This window comes from Passer montanus, unplaced genomic scaffold (genome assembly GCF_014805655.1).
Source record: "Passer montanus isolate IOZ18808 unplaced genomic scaffold, ASM1480565v1 scaffold178, whole genome shotgun sequence".
NCBI classification, from domain to species: Eukaryota; Metazoa; Chordata; class Aves; order Passeriformes; family Passeridae; genus Passer; species Passer montanus.
This window is the reverse complement of record NW_024365159.1, coordinates 517,253-534,275: the sequence shown is the minus strand read 5'-3', so window position 1 is coordinate 534,275 and position 17,023 is coordinate 517,253.

Sequence of the window (17,023 nt, the reverse complement as noted above, 5' to 3'; positions counted from 1 at the left end):
GCGTTTTTTTTAAAGAAATTTATTCATTTAGTATTAGTCACAGAAATGAGGTACCTTGGCATTGGTTCAAGCACCACTGTCCTGATTTAGGCTACAGTTAATTTTGCATTTCCAGCACAGGGCTCACTGCTTCAGTCACTGAGGAAAAGGGCTGCTAGGCATTCCAGAATTTAGGGCAGTGCCTTGGAGTTAAGCAGCCAGATCTCGCTTGTGCCCCTTCCTGTATCAAAACCAGTATGAAGATCCTTAATGAGAGCCTTGGGGGCCTGGTGAGGTACTGGATGGAGGAGCCCTGGGACAGAACTGTGGCTTTTCTTGCTGATCCTGTAGCGCTTTGCTTCCGTGTTTTGTGTCTCATCCCTCTGTCCTCTGGCAAGGGATGCCTGAATCCCTCAGGACTCCCAGCCAGTGCAGTGAGATCCTGAGCAGTGTGAGCCTCCCTCCACCTGCCCAGAGCACCATCTCCCAGCTCAGAGGGCTGTGGGGATGAAAAGAGCACCTGCTGTGATTTTGGGATTCCTCTGGAGAGTGCAGCTCTGTACAAATCCTCTGTCCTCGTGTTGCCGACGTCTCTGGGTGCTGGAGTTCCCTTGGCAGTGTGTGCAGCCCAGTGCCAGATCTGGAGAGGGGTTTTGTGCTGTGCTGGAGCTGGGGAAGCTGCTGTGGGACACTGGTGGGGGCTCACTGGGAGGCAGAGCAGCTTTGGGAGCCTTCCCCACCTGCTCCAGCAGCACTGAGAGCTGAGCTTTGGATATAAGAGACTTTCATTCCAGTCAGGAAAATTGGTGCTGGTGAGCCCTGTGGTATGACAACATGCATCTCAAGCATACTTTTTAAAATTTTATTCAGACTTTAACTCTGCTTTAAAACTGTTTATAAGCTAAATCTGTGAAGGAAATAACTTTTCTCTCCCCTTGCTGTCGGAAGGAGCACTAGCTTTTCTCTTCCCTCCTCTGTTTTTCTCTTCCCTCCTTCCCACTCCCAACACCTCAAGAAAAATCTCTTAGCAAACCAGCTGTAAAGATTTGGGTTTTGGATGCTATGCTGTGCCAGTTGGATGCATCCATCTCCAGTTCTACTTAGATTGGGGAAGATAATACAGCTCAAGTCCTCTCCACGCTTCTGTGTAGGGGCATGTGTGAAACCATCTGCAATCTGTCCTCTTATCCCAAATTCCCATTGCCTGGGGTTTGCCTCTTGCCTGTCCTGGACTGTGTTTGGCTCTGCCTGCTTTCCCAGGGCACATTCTCTGGGGAAGGTCACATTTATGAGCAAAACCACCAGCTTTCTCTGTGGTCACTTCAGTTCAGCAACAGCCTCCCCCTTGGCTTCACTTTGCACAGGAGGGGAGAGAGATGAGTGACTTGTGCTTGTCTCTGCTATCCCAGTATGTTTGTTAACAGCTTCCCCCTCAGCTGGGGCAGCCTAGGACCATCCAGGCTGTGGAGATACCTGTGCATGGCCAAGCCTCTCCATGAGGAATGGGCTCCTCAGCAGGGACATCGAGCTTGTGGCTGCAGTTACGAGATGCAGCAAGTTTCTTTTTCCTACTTCACAGTGAAACTTTGATGTTTTAATGACAGAATGACAGAAGGGGATCGGGCTGGAAGGGACATTAAAGCCCATCCTATCCCACCCTCTGCCATGGGCAGGGACACTTTGCACTATCCCAGGTTGCTCCAAGCTCTGTCGGCCTGGCCTGGAACACTTCCAGATCTGTGGAAGCCACAGCTTCTCTGGGCAACACAATAGCAGTGAGGTTTCAATATTAGCCCTGCTGCCTCAGTTCTGTGTGCTCCCACCACAGACAAAGGTTGGAATGAATCCCTTCTGTGGAAGAGCCTGCTGAGCAAGTGGAATTTAGGTGCACAACAACTGCCAGCTGGCTTCCAGTGCTGCTCACAAAAGCAAAATGAATCAGTTGTGCAGAAGTGAGTGGAAGCAACCAAAGCAGAGGGGAGATGGGATGGCACAATATTACCTGATGGGCTGCTTTCCAAAAATGTGTCTGCACAGCTTTGGTGTGAGCTGAGTGTTTATGGAGAACCCCAGAAGCCATCAGTGTTCAGGGAGGGCTTGGGGGAAAAGGAGGGGCTCTCCTCCTTGGGGTGGCCTTCTCTTGATTTGCATTTGATGTGAGGGTGACAGGAGATGACATCATGAGGGAGGGGGGGCCCTGCCACACGCTTTCTAGAGCAGCAGTGGCAATCCTTGGAAGAGTCCAAGGCCAGGTTGGACAGGGCTTGGAGGAGCCTGGGTTACTGGAAGGTGTCCCTGCCCATGGCAGGTGCATTGGAGTAGAGCTTTGAGGTGCCTCCCAGCTCAAACCAATCCATGATTGTGTGATACTGGCCAAAGCTCCTTGGGAGTGCCTGGCCCTGGGACCTCCCATCTGTGTCAGCCAACACTGATCCCATCTGATGACGTCGCTCCCTGTGATCCTGCTGAGCTCTTACACCTGGCACCATGGGTGGCAGGATGCCATGGAACTTGCTCTGGTTCCCAGCTTTAAGCCCTGTTTTCTGCCAAATGCTTGTTCCCAGCGAGGCAGAGCCGGGTGCGTTGCCTCCCGCTGCCATGTAATTCCTCCGCAGGTGCTGGAGCCCAGCCTGGCTGCTGCTATCTGATGGGACCACTCCTGCTGCGCTCTCCACCCTCCCAAGTGAAAACTGCAGCTACAAATGAGAGTTCACTTTTCTGTGCCTGAGAAAGCTTTGTCTCAATTAGCTCGGTGCTGAGCATCTTCAAAGGCAGCCGGGGCTGGAATTCGCGGCGGGCGCTGCGGTTCCCTCTGGGAAGGGCAGGCACTGCTCCTCGTTCCTCCACCTGCTCCTGGAGCAGGGAGCATGGCTGGGAACCAGCTCCTGGGGCAACGGTACAGTGCCAGGGTGGCACAGCAGTGCCCCTCTGCAGAGCAGGGGATAGGATTTAACCAGCTGTGCTCTTTTCTGCTTCCTCTCCTGCCTACAAGGAGGTGGCTGCTCCAAACACTGCTGCTCACTGTGGAAGCAGATTTCCTTTTCGGGAACCAAATGCTTCGATATAAAGCTCACAGGAGAGTTGCTGGTGTATGAAAGGAGTTGATAGATGCAAAAAAGAAAAACACAAAATGGTGCTAAGATACAGCCAGGCATGACCTCTGCAGCCCTGGCAGGGTCCACAGCAGCTCCTGGGCCATTCCCTTCACCTCTGGGTGTTTTGGAAGACAAGGTTGATTTTTTTTATGTCACAGAAGGTGAGGGTGTCAGAAACTGGGCTGGGATTTGCCATTAGGACACGGACTCTATTTAATGCTTTTTGGGTTTTGGTTTGTCTGCTCACAGGAGAGACTCAGGACTGAAGGAGGGAGGTACTTGATGAAATAAATTTCCACTTTTTTCTTTGGAATATGGGTAAAAATTGAGCTCCCATTGCCTTCAGTGACAGCTGAAGCAGTCCTGGAAGTCAGGTTGGTATGGGCAGGGACTGTACCTTTGGTGAGGAAGGGAAACAAAAGCCACCATGGACTCTGAGGAGTCTCCAATCCCCTCTGATTTTTTCCCTGAGGTGTTTGTTGTGAGCCAAGAGAACTCTGCAAGGGAGATGGGGGCTCAGGGGCAGAGGCATCAAAGCTGCTGCTCTGAGTGCTGCTCCCTGGTCATAGTGGAAGGTGCTGGTGCTGCAGGCAGGAGCAGGGATGTGAGCAGACCCTTGTGGCGCTGCATTTGAGACTTTGACACTTTGTCAGTGCCATAGTGCAGGAGATGGGGCCCTTGCTGCTCCCAGCAGTCCCGTGATGCCATGCGGAAGGTGTTGCTCACCTGGTGGTGATGGAGAGGAGCGGGGTGGAAGGCTGTGTTCAGTGCTGTGGGTTTGGCACAGTGCTTCAGTCCCTGGGCTTCCCTGGCACAACCACCCGTTTCTCCTAGCCGTGCTGATTTCCATCCCACATCCATCCCTGGAGTCCCTGTGGAGCTGGTTTTCCCTTCGGTGTCTGCCTGCATGCAGCATTTTGGCAAGAAGGCAGCTGTAACTGGACACTGCTTCCTCGAGGCGCTTAATATTCAACAGGCTCTGCTGCCAGGAGCTTTTATGACCTGTGGGAGGCAGCGAGAGGAAAATGACTCTGAGACCCAATAGAGCCTTCTCCTGGTGTGCCCAGCCAGGTGTGGGTGGTGATGCTACTGGGACACGGGCGGCTGCCTTGTTCCCTGCCCAGCTCTGAGCACACAAACCCCTCTCTCAGTCCTGCCTGGCCCCTCTGATTTGTGCCCCAGCGCTGCTTGGTGTCACAGAGCCGGGGGTGGCTGACCGGGTCGGCCCGGACGGTGCAGGGAGCGAGAGGCACCGGCAGAGCCCTCAGCGTCCCGGTCTCGCTGGTTTCCAGCGGGATGCTCGGGCTTTCCCAGCGCATCCCATTAGATGGCAATGCAGCCTGCTCCTCTGAGCGGCCCCGCAGGATGACGGCACTGAGAAAGGGGCTGCAGCCTCTGTGGGGTGGGCCGGGGTGGCCAAGGCTCTTCAGTCTGTGGAAAGGGCTCTCAGATCTGTGCTTATAACTCTATTTTGGCTGCTGGGATTCCTGTCCATCTGGCTTTGAGGTGCCCTCTATCGTGTACTGGTGGCTGTGGCCATGCTTGGGCCAGCTCTGTCCCTTGTCTGGGCTACACAGGTTCTGTTCTGTTTGCAAGTGCTTTGTCCACCCTGGTGTTCCCTGTTGCTTTATTCCATGTCATTTCCAAGTAGGAGGAAGCACCCAAGTGGCATCAGGGCAAGGGGGACACTTGGCATCTTCTCTGGGGTGACCAGCGAGCAGGACAACTCCTGCTCATCTGGCTGCCCGATGGAGCCAGACTGAGCTCCAGGTAGGACAAGGCTGCTGCTCCCTGTGCTCCCAGCAGCCTTTCACAGGCCGGCAGAGGATGCAGACACCTGCACTGCCCTTGGCCACGGTGCTCCAGCTCTTGCTCAGGAGCTGTGTGAGTCAGGAGCTCACCTGGGCAGTGCTGGGCTGCAGCCAGGGGCTTCCCGGGCTGGGCACAGGGCCAGGCAGCAGCAGGGCTCAGGGCTCTGGGGGGCCCTGGGCATGGCTGGGGGAACAGGCCTGCCTCTCAAACAAGGCCCTGGCTGGGTTAGGGACGCACTGAACAGCCCCGCGCCTGCTGGGAGCCCCCAGGTGCAGCCCCGTGCTCCAGCCCCTTTCTCCTGAGCTGGTGGTGCATCCCCAGCCTGCCTCTCCCAGGTTTCACCAGGACAGCATGGTGCATCCCCAGCCTGCCTCTCCCGGGTTCAGCTGGCACCTTACCTGGAGATGAGAGCGCTCGGCTCCGGATCTCGGAATGGAGCAGCGTTCCACAAGAGCCCAGCCAAGGGGAATGAAGCAATATTAAAGTGCAATATTTCATTGCTCTGTAATTAACTTCAGCTGCTTTCAAGCTGCAACAAATTACCCTCAAAGCCCGTTTTTGTACTGAGGAGAACTTTGAACTGCGTTCGCAGCCCTTGTGCCTGGGAGGGAGGGGAGGCCGCTCCTGCTGTCTGTGGCTGCAGCTCCGTGTGTGGTTTGGGACCAGCCCTGGGCCGGCTGTGCCGGGCTGCCGTGTCAGCACAGGCAGCAGTGCTGGGGCTGGCATCAACCCCGCCAGGGACTGGCATTAACCCTGCCAGGGGCAGCCCCGGGTGTGGGAAACTACTGCGGCATCCCGGGAAAGCCTCTGGCTCCACCTGGAGAGTCTTTGCTGGGATGGAACCTGCTGCACCCAAAGCTTTAGATGCATGCTGCCATCCCAAGGTTTTCCCAAAGTACTGTGGGCAGATTAATCCAGGGTGTGAAACTTCAGCCAGCTTGTTGGAGAGAAAATTCTACTTAGCCTCCTTCAGCAAAGACCTGATGATCTGATGGTTTTTGGGGAGCCACTGCTGCCCCTGAGTGGCTCAAAACACAGCTCTGCTCTGCTCCCTAAATTCCTTGGAGAATACGCTTGTTTGTGTTTACTTTCCATCTCCCACCTCTAGCAGGATCCATGGAGATGGGCCTGTGCAGCCCAGGCCTGGGAAGGTGGCACAGGCTCCCACCACACGTGGCCTGGCTGGCCTGGCAGATTGCCAGGCAGTGGCTCTGCCTGGCCTGATGGTGCCAAGCCCTTCCCATCCTACTCTAGAAGAGCAGAAGGACTCCAACAGCTTCTCTGGGATGCCTCAACCAGGGGCAGCTTAATTGCCTTTGGTGAATTTATGAGCTCATGAAGCCAGAGGAAGATGGGAAGCATTCCATGGGAGCCGGGGAGCTGTGGCACCGCTGCCACGCCTGCCACCATCAGAGGTCTCAGAATGCTCCATGCCCTGGGAAGGCTGTCCTCTTGGATGCCCTCAGGAGACGGGGAGGGAACTGTTGCTGCTCTGGACCTCTCTGCCCACCGGTGTGCCCACAGAGGGGGTGGTCACAGGAGTGTGAAGAGCCGCTGTTTCAATAAGTGATGATGGTGATAGGGGATTTGAACCATTGCTCTGGATGTGTTAAAGCATGAGGAGCAGACAAACCTTCAGCCCAAATCTCCAGGGAGAAAGCCACCGGCGCAGACTCCATTGTGGTGCCCTGGAATGGCTCAGTCCCAGCCTGGGTCACCAGCAGCCCTGTCACACCTGCACTGGGGTTCCAACCCCTGGATATGGCATGGAGGAGTCACAAGGAGCTTGATCCATGGACAAGCCTTGAAAAAAGAGGGGACGCTTTCACCTCTGTTCCCAGTGATGCCCATGGAGCAGTGCTGGAGCTCAGCCTCATGCCCTGCTGGGGCTGCAGGAGGAGATGTGAAGCAGTGACACATGGCTGAGCTGTAATTACCCTTAATTACCCAAACCCATCCTCCTAGGTGCTAATCTGGGGCAGGCGCATCCCACTGGGACATGGGAGCAGGGAGACCTGGCAGGGCCGTGATGGAGCTGTCCTTCCTGGGAAAGCCATTTGGTCTGGATTCCCTGAGATGGCTGCAGCACCAGCCTTATCACCTTCAGCTGGGCCAAGTAGAGTAGGCTGATGATTAGATTTATCATAAAGTGATCTAATGAGCAGCAATAGAGTCAAGTGCTTTCCATTCAGTGACCACATCCAAATCTTAATAAGAGCTGACAGCCTGACCCTGGGACCGTGCTCTGGCCAAAGGAAATCAGCCTGATAGTTCCCTGGAGAGAGCAGCCATGGCTTTAAAGTGTCTTCTGAAAGCATTTATCTGACCAGCTTAAAAAAACCAAAACACCAAAACACCTGAGCCGCAGGGTTGGGTTATGTGACTTTCTCACTCTCTTCCCCATCTCTGCAGCTTGGAACGCCTCAGCCTGGGAATGTGCTGGGATGGCTCAATCCATCAAGGAAAGATCCAACAGCATCCCAAATCCTTCCCAGGCTGTGCTCTTGCATCTGCATCACCAGTACCCAAGGGGAGAATTAACATGCTCTGGGTGCTGATAGGGAAATTAAAGGTGTTTGGAGGCTTTTGTTGGCATATTTTTTGCTGGCATATTCTGGAAGTAACATTCTACTGTAGCAGCTATTCCTCTTCTCTAAACCTTTCCCTCCCTCTGCAGCTGAGAAGGGAAGCAACCTGCTTTATTCCAAGTTCCCAGGGCAAATCTCTGTGCACAGAGATTTGTGGAATCTCCATCGCTGGAAGCGTCCAGGACAGGTTGGACAGGGCTTGGAGCATGCCAGGACAGTGGAGGGTGTTCCTGCCTATTGCTGAGGGTGGGATGAGGTGAGTTTTAAGGTCCCTTCCAACCCAACCCATATTCCATGATTCCATGGTCTGAGCAGTGGATGTAGCTCCTTGCATGGGAGGTGCACAGATGAAGAGGAGGGTCAAACCAGGTGTAAGGAAAATCTCCCAGGGGTGGCTGGAAGGAGTGAATCCTTGTGGTCAGAGGGCTGTCTGCCACTGTGGCTAGCAAAGGGGTTTTATTGGCTCAGCAACTGCTGCCAGGAACCTCAGGGGAAGCTGCAGGATGTCCTGCAACCTTCATCCAGGCTTCTCCCAAGGACCTGTTCCCAGCAAAGGTGTTCTGTCCTTAGGAAGTCTTATTCAGCATGTCCTTCAACAGCCTGAGTGATTTCTGCTGCTTACAGCCAGGGAGTTTTCCTCATGTTTAACATAATTTATTTTTTGGTTTGAACAATAGCAATACCCAGGGCTGGCTCAGCAGTTGTTTGATCCCACAAGTCTCTGCCCTTGGCCACGTCATATGACACGGAGTTCCTTGAGGCAAATTGTGTGAAAAGATGCTCTTTTTTTGTCCATCACTTCTGGATTTACTGTCCCTTCATTGCCTCTGAATGGCCCGTTGTTTGCAGAGCCTGAATACGAGCTCTGTCTCAGAACAAGCATGGCACCAGAGGACCCCAACGAGGCTTTTCCCTCAATGTGCTGATTTTCAGAGGAGCCCTCCAAGGCAGGGCCATTGCTCTTGCTTTGTGTGACACCCTTCCTCCAGGAGATGGCCCAAGAGGAAGGTGGTGATGGTGGCAGTCAGCAGACCCTGGGAGCAGGGAGGGAAGCCAGCCAGCTGCAGTGGGCAGAGCTCTGAACCCCTCTTTGTGCTGCTGGAGCAGTGACCCCATCCATCCTCTGCCCTTGCCTCAGTGCAAGTGCTGTGAAAGTGCCTGGGAAGCCCTGGCAGAGCAGGGCCTGGGGGTGGTGGGGCCGGAATTGTGCTCATTCTGTGCTCATTCCCTCCTCAGCCCTTCCCGGGGCTGCTCTCTGCCCTTTGTTTTTCTTCATGCTGGATCTGTTCCCCATCCCTGGAGTTGTCTGAAGGAGCAGAAGGTGCTTGCAGATTTGGAGGTGTTTCTCACCTTGGTGAAAACAAACAGGGCTGATTTGTTCCATAACTACTTGTCCACAGGAACCGCAAAGCTTCACGTGTGCAGGGTGGGAGCTGGGAATTGCACTTTGTTTGACGTTTGATCGAGTGCTCTCCTGCTCCAGCTTCAAAGTTCTCTTTGCTTTTCCACTCCCTTTTAAGTCCCATCTCTTGAAATTCCAGTCCTGCACGAAGGCACAAACCCAGGACAGCTGAAGGCTTCCAAATGCAATTATTTTCCAAAGCATTTAAATAAATTAGCAGCTCGTTCCTTTGCCAGACAGCACTTCCCTTCCCATTGACCCGCGTCTGTGCAGCTGCCATGTGCCTTGGACCTTTCTCCTGGGATGTCAGCTCAGGAGGATGCAGCCAGGCCCTCTCAGCTGTGATTCAGACCTGGGCTGGGACTCTGGGGAGGTTGGCACCAGCATCTGCAGATATATATTTTTTTTAATAGCCTTTTATTTATGAAGCTACTTTGGAGTCTGATTCCCTTGCTTTGTTCGATATTTATTGGTGCTTCACCCATCTTGAACTGGGAGCCGTAAGCACTTTGATAAATGGATTTGCCTTTCCTGGAACCGTGTCCCAACATCAGCTCATCAGCATCCTCAGCCAAAGTGCCACTCCTGTAAATCAAGGATAGTGAGGAGAAAAACCCTGAGCAGGGCAGGATGGCAATCCAAGTCCCAGCTCCTCTGTTCCAAGGGGTTCAGTGCTTGGATAAGGGATCACTCCAAGTGACTGAGCTCCCTGTTTAGTTCAGGGAGGAATTCCTTCCCAATATCACGTCTATCCCTGCCCTCTGGCAGTGGGAGGCCATTCCCCCTTGTCCTGTCACTCCAGGCCCTTGTTCAAAGTCCCTCTCCAGCTCTCCTGGAGCTCCCTGAGATCTCCCTGGAACATCTCCCTGTCCTATCACACCACAAGCTAAAAGGAGTCAGGTGCACAAGGGACAATGTCAGTGTAGGAAAGAGCCTGGAAATACCAGCTAAAGGTGAGCTGCTGTCATTGCATGATGAGCCCTCTGGGCTGGGATCAAGCTAGGAATGTCCCTGAAAATGCTTCTCAGGGGTAGAGAGAGGTGGCATTTTAGCAAAGGCAGATTTGGGATCTATATTGAATGTCTTGATGTTGCTATGGAGAAGCTGGATGGAGGCCACCAGGAGAAAAGGAGGCTCAGGGGGGACCTTCTGGCTCTCCACAACTCCTGACAGGAGGGGGCAGCTGGAGGGGGGTCAGACTCCCTCCCTGCTCAAGGGAACAGGGACAGGAGGAGAGACAACAGCCTCAAGCTGTGCCAGGGGAGGTTTAGATTGGAGATGAGGGAAAAATTCCTTCACCAAAAGGGTGGTCAGGCACTGGATCAGGCTGGCCAGAGCTGTGGTGGAGTCTCCATCCCCAGAAATGTTTGAAAGATGTGTAGATGTGGCACTTAGGGACACGGTTTGGAGGTGGCCTTGCTGGTGCTGGAGTTGGGCTCAAGGATGTTGGAGGTCTCCTGCAGCCCTGTGATCTGTGATTCCATGGAACAGCACATGGCTGGAGAGGGAGCATGGCCCCAGGGAGATGTTCCAGGGGAGGTTCCCGCTTGCCCAGGTGGCTGGTGCTGGACACTGGGATGGGCTGGATGCCCAGGGCAAGGCCATGTGTGTGGGGGGACCAGCACTGACAAGGATCTGCATCCACAGCTGTCCCCTTTGCATGGGGAGCTTTTCTTTTAAAATAATGTCCAGGAAAAAAATCCCTGTCACTTAACAAAAATGTTTCAGGCCTTCTGGGTTTTTCCCTGTGACTAAGTCTAATGAGAAGAGACAGCAGAGGATTTATCAGCATCTGCTCCCTGATTTCCCTCTGTGCTGACAGGAGATCCAAGGCTGTTACTCCTGAGCAAGGACTTCATGCAATGTGACCACAGCCCTCACGGCAGAGCTGCATCCTGACCCTTCCTGAGGTGTGGAGAGTGGGGGGGTGTGGGGGGGGGATAAAGCAGCAGGATAAATCGGGAAAAGATGTGAACCTTGGCAGCATTGCCATGGTAACGGGGGACCTGCCAGTGCCTGCTGCAGCCTGGCACAGGCAGCATGGCACTGTGGGCACCGTGGCACACTGTGATCCAGGATGGAGAGGGCTGGTGCCGTGGAGAGGCTGTGCTTTCCCTTCTGGAAGTCAGCAGAGGCCTTGGGAAGATGCTCTGGAAGCTGGTGGCAGGGTGAGAGAGAGGCAGCAGTAGGACACGAGAGTCTCTTGAGCAGGATCCAGCCTCCTGTGCCTTCCCTCTGCCCTCCATGCCCGCAGTGGCAGGGCTGTCCCAGCTCAGGGACAGCCCTGCCCTGGGTGGGGCACACAGGCCATGGGCAGGTTAGTCTGCTACTGGCAGCAGGGATTCCCCTCCGGGAAAAAAACACCGAGGAGGCTCGGGCTGTGTGAATTTCCCTAAAGAGTGATACCCACACCTTTGTATGTTGCTGATCCCAACCAAACACATTCAATGTCCTGCAGCCTCCTCTGGACTAGCGCCCAGAGCCTTCTCCTTGATCACAGCAGCTCCTGAGCATCCCAACCCCTTTTTCCCAGCTGCCTGCCTGCCAGGCTTTCCTCTGAAGGCAGGGCCAGGTACAGAAAACCCTGTCCCAGAGGAGCCCCAATTCCTGCCCTGCTGGTGGCTGTGCAGGGTTTGGCTCCCAGGACTTGCTCCAGCCCCCTTCCTGTGGCTGAACTGTGAGTCCAGCAGAGAGAGGGACAGCAGGGACTGGCTCCCCTGGGACAGCACCAGCGGGATGGGGACGTCTGGGAGGGATATCTCTGGCAATGGGGGCAGCAGTGTTGGATGGGAGCGAGCTTGCTGCACTCTGAGCGGGGCTGGGAGCAGTGGCTGGTTAACGAGGCTGTGCTGTAATTACTGCCAGCGTGTTTGCCCCCAGCCCTGCTGTGCTGCAGGGGGAGAACGTGTCCTTGCAGCCGCTGCCATCCCTCCCCGCGCAGCCATGTGAGAGGCGACGCAGGCAAGAGGAGCTAAAAATAAACCTGGGTAAAAATAGTCCCACGTGTGCTCGCTTTTGAGGGGAAATGAGGGGAATTTTCATCTGAAGGAAAAGGGGAAAAAAAAAAAAAAGAAACTGAAATTTATTTTCCCGGCTCACCCTCTGGACAACAACATCTGTGTCCAGGTGGGGGAGAAGTGGATCAGGGATGTGTCGGGGTCAGGACTCCATCTCAGCCTGTGCTAATCCACAAAATGTGTCAGTGCACCTCTCCCCTCTGCCTTGCTGCCTTCCTCTCCTGCAATTTCTCTTAGCAGAGGGAATTTCTCTCCTTTCTGCCCAGCTCAGCTCGCGGTACTTCAGCAATGCCTCAGGGCTGACTTCTGACCAGGGAACAGAAGGATTCGTCCTTATTGCACCAGTGGGGGAAAAGTGTTAATGGGATTATGATGGAAACCCAACTCCCATGAAATTTGTTTGTGCCATGGGATGTGTGGGGCTTTTCCCGGACTGCTGGGACTGAGATTGGACATCCTTTGAGAGCTTAGTCCAGGGAAAGCTGCTCCCATCCATGGCAGGAGGCAGAGACAGGCGGGTCCAGACCCTGCCTGAAAAGGGAGGGCTTCTGGATCTCCTTTGTCATAGAAACAAAGAACCAGTGAATGGTTTGGATTGGGAAGGATCTTAAAGTTCATCTCATTCCACTCTTGCCATGGGCAGGGACATCTTCCACTGTCCCAAGGTGCTCCAAGCCCCAGTGTCCAACCTGGCCTTGGACAATTTCAGGATCCAGGGACAGCCACAGCTGCTCTGGGCACTCTGTGCCAGGGCCTGCCCACCCTCACAGGGAGGAATTTCTTCCCAAAATCCATCGTGGCTCCTAATTGCTAGGAAAGCATCTGAGCTCAGTAAAAGCAATTGTTTAAGCTGAAGCAGAAGAAAACAAATGGTCATTACAACACATTCCACGCTGGCACGTGCTGGGGATGTTCTTAATTAGTGGCGTGGTGGCAACGAAAAGGAAAGGGGAATGTTAAATCAAGACCGTGGAGAGATGCAGGGGAGGAGCCCCGCCAGGGAAGATGCCCAGAAAGCCTCTTCAACCCCACATCCTCCGAGCTGGTCCCGGGGCAGGACGGTGGAGCAAAGCCGGCTTAGCCCCCGCGCTGGTGCGAGCTGCGGCAGGACGGGATGCTTGGTGCCAGCCTGGGAATGCGGGCTGAGGAGAGGAGGGAGTGGGCCGCGCCATGGAAGGGAAGCGCTGATGGATCTGCCGGCTCCCCTGCCGAATGAGAGGTGTGTTTGAGTTTCTGGCCAAACCTCGGTCTGCCGGGGCAAACCCGAGTTTCCAGGCTGGGAAGGTGCTCCCCAGCTGTGCTTTATCTCCCGTGCGCAAATGAAGGAAGAGAAACGGGGAAGAGACCCTTTGACACCTCATTCCTCACCTTCTGTGAGGATAACCTTCCTTTTCAAGGCCAAACGCGGGCTTCTTTTCAGTGTCGTCTTTGCTTTGTTTGCTTGGAGAGAGCACTGGCACACACTCCAGGAAATCAGCTCTTAACTAAAAGCATTTATGTAATTGGGGAGGGAGGGAGGGAGGGAAGGAGGAGGAGGCGAGTGCACGCTGACTTTGGGGAAGTTCAGTCTACAAAAACAAACCTCGCTAACTACGCTTGGTTCTGATTCAGGAAGATAAATCTGTCAGTGAGGGGCTAAATTTACCAAGAGCGTAACCCCCTGCCCCTCGCCCCACCAGCGATGGTCAGGCTGCGTTTATTTCTGTTGGGCGCACTCCAGAAAGCGCTGGGAGGTGAAAAACAATCCCCAGAAATGTGAAAAATGTGGAATGAAGTGGGGGCGGCAGGAGGAAAAGTGGGGGGAGCCGGAGAGAGCGACCAATGGCAGCACGCTGGGTGCGATCTCAGCTCTGCTGCTGAAATAAGAAATCTCGAGATACTCAAAGCTGATGGGGAGCGGCTGGGAAGGAGCTCAGCCTGGAAAAAAGGAGGCTCAGGGGGGACCCTGTGGCTCTGCACAACTCCTGACAGGAGGGGACAGCCGGGGGGGTTGGGCTGTGCTCCAGGAAGCAAGGACAGGAGGAGAGGGAATGACCTCAAGGTTCAGGTGCCTTCCAATGCAAAGCATCCTATGATCCATTATCCTGCTGAGGATGACACCTTTGGGATGCCATTGCTGACATGAGCTGTAGCCGTCCCTCTCTGGCCTGCAGGATGCAAATGTGCTTCAGGTTTGGTTATCAACCCAAATCCCTCATTGTACTGATTAATCAAGGAGTCACTGTCACCCACTGCCCATGAACCAGGACTCCCTTAGTTCTGGTTTTAGCCCTCTAAACCCATGTTTTTGTGAAAGAAGTGCCAGGAGAGGGGGAAACCCCCGCTTGCATGGTTGTTGACAGAGATCTCTCATTTCCCAGTTTTTGCTCTTGGAACTGTTTGAACTGCCTGACCCCTCCTGAGTTTTGGGGGTATCCAAGCTGAGGAAGCCATCCTGAAGCTATAAGGAAGGTATGGCTTCAGGAGAACCTGTCACACCTTGCTGAACTGCTGCAGGACATGGTCTGATGACAGCCAAGTGGCACTGTGGTATCTAACCCCCACTATTGTGGAGATTCAGCAGGAGAAGCCCCAAGGAGATGTCAAACAAACAAACAAACAAACAAACAAACAAACAAACTCCAGCTGCTCTGTCGTTGTGAATGGATTGGCTGGAGCCAGGTGGATTCCTGCCAGGTGAGGCTCAGGTTCTGCTGCTGGAGCATCCCTGTGCTGCCCTGCTCAGCAGCCTTGGCTCTCTCAGCTGGTCTGTGCAGCAAGGACATGTTTTTATATCAGGCTTTCCAGCTGCCAAAACAAACCCAGTCTCAGATGCAGCCCCAAAAGGCATTAACAATATTGGCATGCGCTCTGGCGGCTGCATTTCCTCCCAAAGCCCGAGCTGGACCTTGATAAGCCTGATTGCTTTGTCACTTAACTCTGCTTCCTCCTTAATGAGCCTTCCACTGAAACGCCGGGGTGGCTTCCCGGCTGAGGGACAGCAGGGCAGCTGTGCTAGTGGGCATCCTTGGAGAACTTTGTGCAGGGAAAGCTGCTCCCACTGTGACAGGAGGCAGGGACAGGCAGATCCAGACCCTGCCTGAAAAGGGAGGGCTCCTGGATCTCCTTTGTCATAGAAACAAAGAGCCTCTGAATGGTTTGAGTTGGGAGTGGCTTCAAAGTCCATCTCATTCCACCCTTGCCATGGGCAGGGACACCTTTCACTATCCCAAGCCCCAAAGTCCAAGCTGGCCTTGGACAATTTCAGGATCCAGGGGCAGCCGCAGCTGCTCTGGGCAGTGCCAGTAACTTCCCAAAATCCAATTTAAGTTACTTCCTTTTAATCTGAAGCATTATGCAGTGTTCAAAGATATGATATATGTACTCCCTTATTTCTCTTCTTCCCTGGCAAAACCCACTGCATTAACATATGAAAATGATTTATAATCCAGCCTTTGCACTGGTGTCTCCAGGCAAGGCCAAGAGGTGTGAAGGTGGTGCTGCTACCACTCCCTGGGTGGATGGCTCTTCGTTTCCCAGACTGGCAGGACGGTGTGTGTGGTAAAGCAGGGTCTCCTCACTCACACACCAGTGCCTGCACCCCTGTGGGCTGCCAGGGCTCCTCGGGGTCAGTCCGTGGTGTCCAGGTCTCCAGGAGCAGCTCCGAGCTCTGCAGTGCGGAGGGCTGCACAAGGCCACTGTGACCCAAGCTGGCTGGGAGGGGATCCCACAGGGAGCAGCCTCTCTTCGGGGACAGCCAGTGCCCTGAGGTGCCCTAAATGGCAGGCATGGCTGTGCTGCCATCCCTTGTGCCAGGGTAGCGAGGAAACTGCTGACTGACCACCTTCTGCAGCCTGTGGGGTGGTTTGTGCTGGCACTGTGCTCCACCCAGAGCATCCCTTGTGTCCCTTCTGTCCCCTTGTCAGGTGCGCTCTGCCCGCCTGCCCCAGCCATGTCCCGCGCGGCCTCCATGGCGCTGGGCCCGCGGAGCCGCGTCGTGTGAGGCTGCTAGAGCACAGCTGTGCTCCAGCTCTGCCACCTCCCCGGCTGCTGCTGGCCCCTGTCCTGACAAACGAGCTGCTGCCAGCCCGGGAAGCGGCCTGGGGGAGAAGGGAGTGCCCGGGCAGCCCGCAGCAGCCGCGGCTGGGCCCCTCAGCGAGGGGAGAAGGCCCCGCCGGCAGGGCCCCGCTCCTGCAGAGCTCGGCTCCTGCAGCACCTCCTGGGATCCTTTTCCAGCTCCCTGCAGGGCTCGGCCTGGGCTGCTCTGCTGTGCAGGGAGCTTCACCCCCTGCGAGGGACAGCGTCGTGTCCCCGGGGCTCAGGGATTGTCCCGAGTATCTGCTGAGAGAGATGGGCAGGTGATTTTTCACGTCTGCCCTGCTGGCGTGTGGATAGGATTAGGGAAGATGGGAGACTGGAAGGGAAACAGTGCATTTCGGCAGGGATAAATGAGTGTACTGAAAGGGAGGGGAGGGAAGAGAAGCTCAGCCCTTCTCGCAGCTCCCTTGCAGATGGAATAAGATGTCCAGTGCCCCCCAGTACCAAATGGTCTCAATTTGCTCCTGCGTCAGAGGGAGCTGGTTCTGCCTTGGCCGGGGCCTTGGCGGGGCCGTGAGGATGCGTTTCATAACTGCAGCTCTTGTCAGGAACAACAACAACAACAGCTTCAAAAACCTGTTGAAACTGTGCTATGCCCTGAACAGAAAACACATGGCAAGAGGGAGAACTCCCTCCACAGAAAAGCCAACGTAATTAGCCCTGACAGGATCTGCAGGCCAGCAGCAGCAGCTGAGAGGCGGGAGGGGAGGGACAAACATCATTTTATAGGCAAATGTAAATGGGTCATTAGCTGTCTTCGAACAAAATGTTCCTTCCTGGGGAAGGCCAGGGACAGGCCTGGCTGGAGGAAATGTTGCAGAAGGCCTGGCGAGGCTTCCTGTGAAAGCAGCTTTGCTGGGATGCTGGATGAAAAGGTTCTTGCTCTTGCTGGGAGCAGAGCTCCTGGGATTTTTGCCTTCCAGCAGGGTTAGGGTGGCAGGACACAGGTACCTGTGGTACCTAAAGTCAGCTCTGAGCCTCTCAAGGTCACCTTCTCCATCAGCAGAAGCATCACCCTGCTCCAGGGTCTCCGGAACAGTTCCAAGCAGAAGG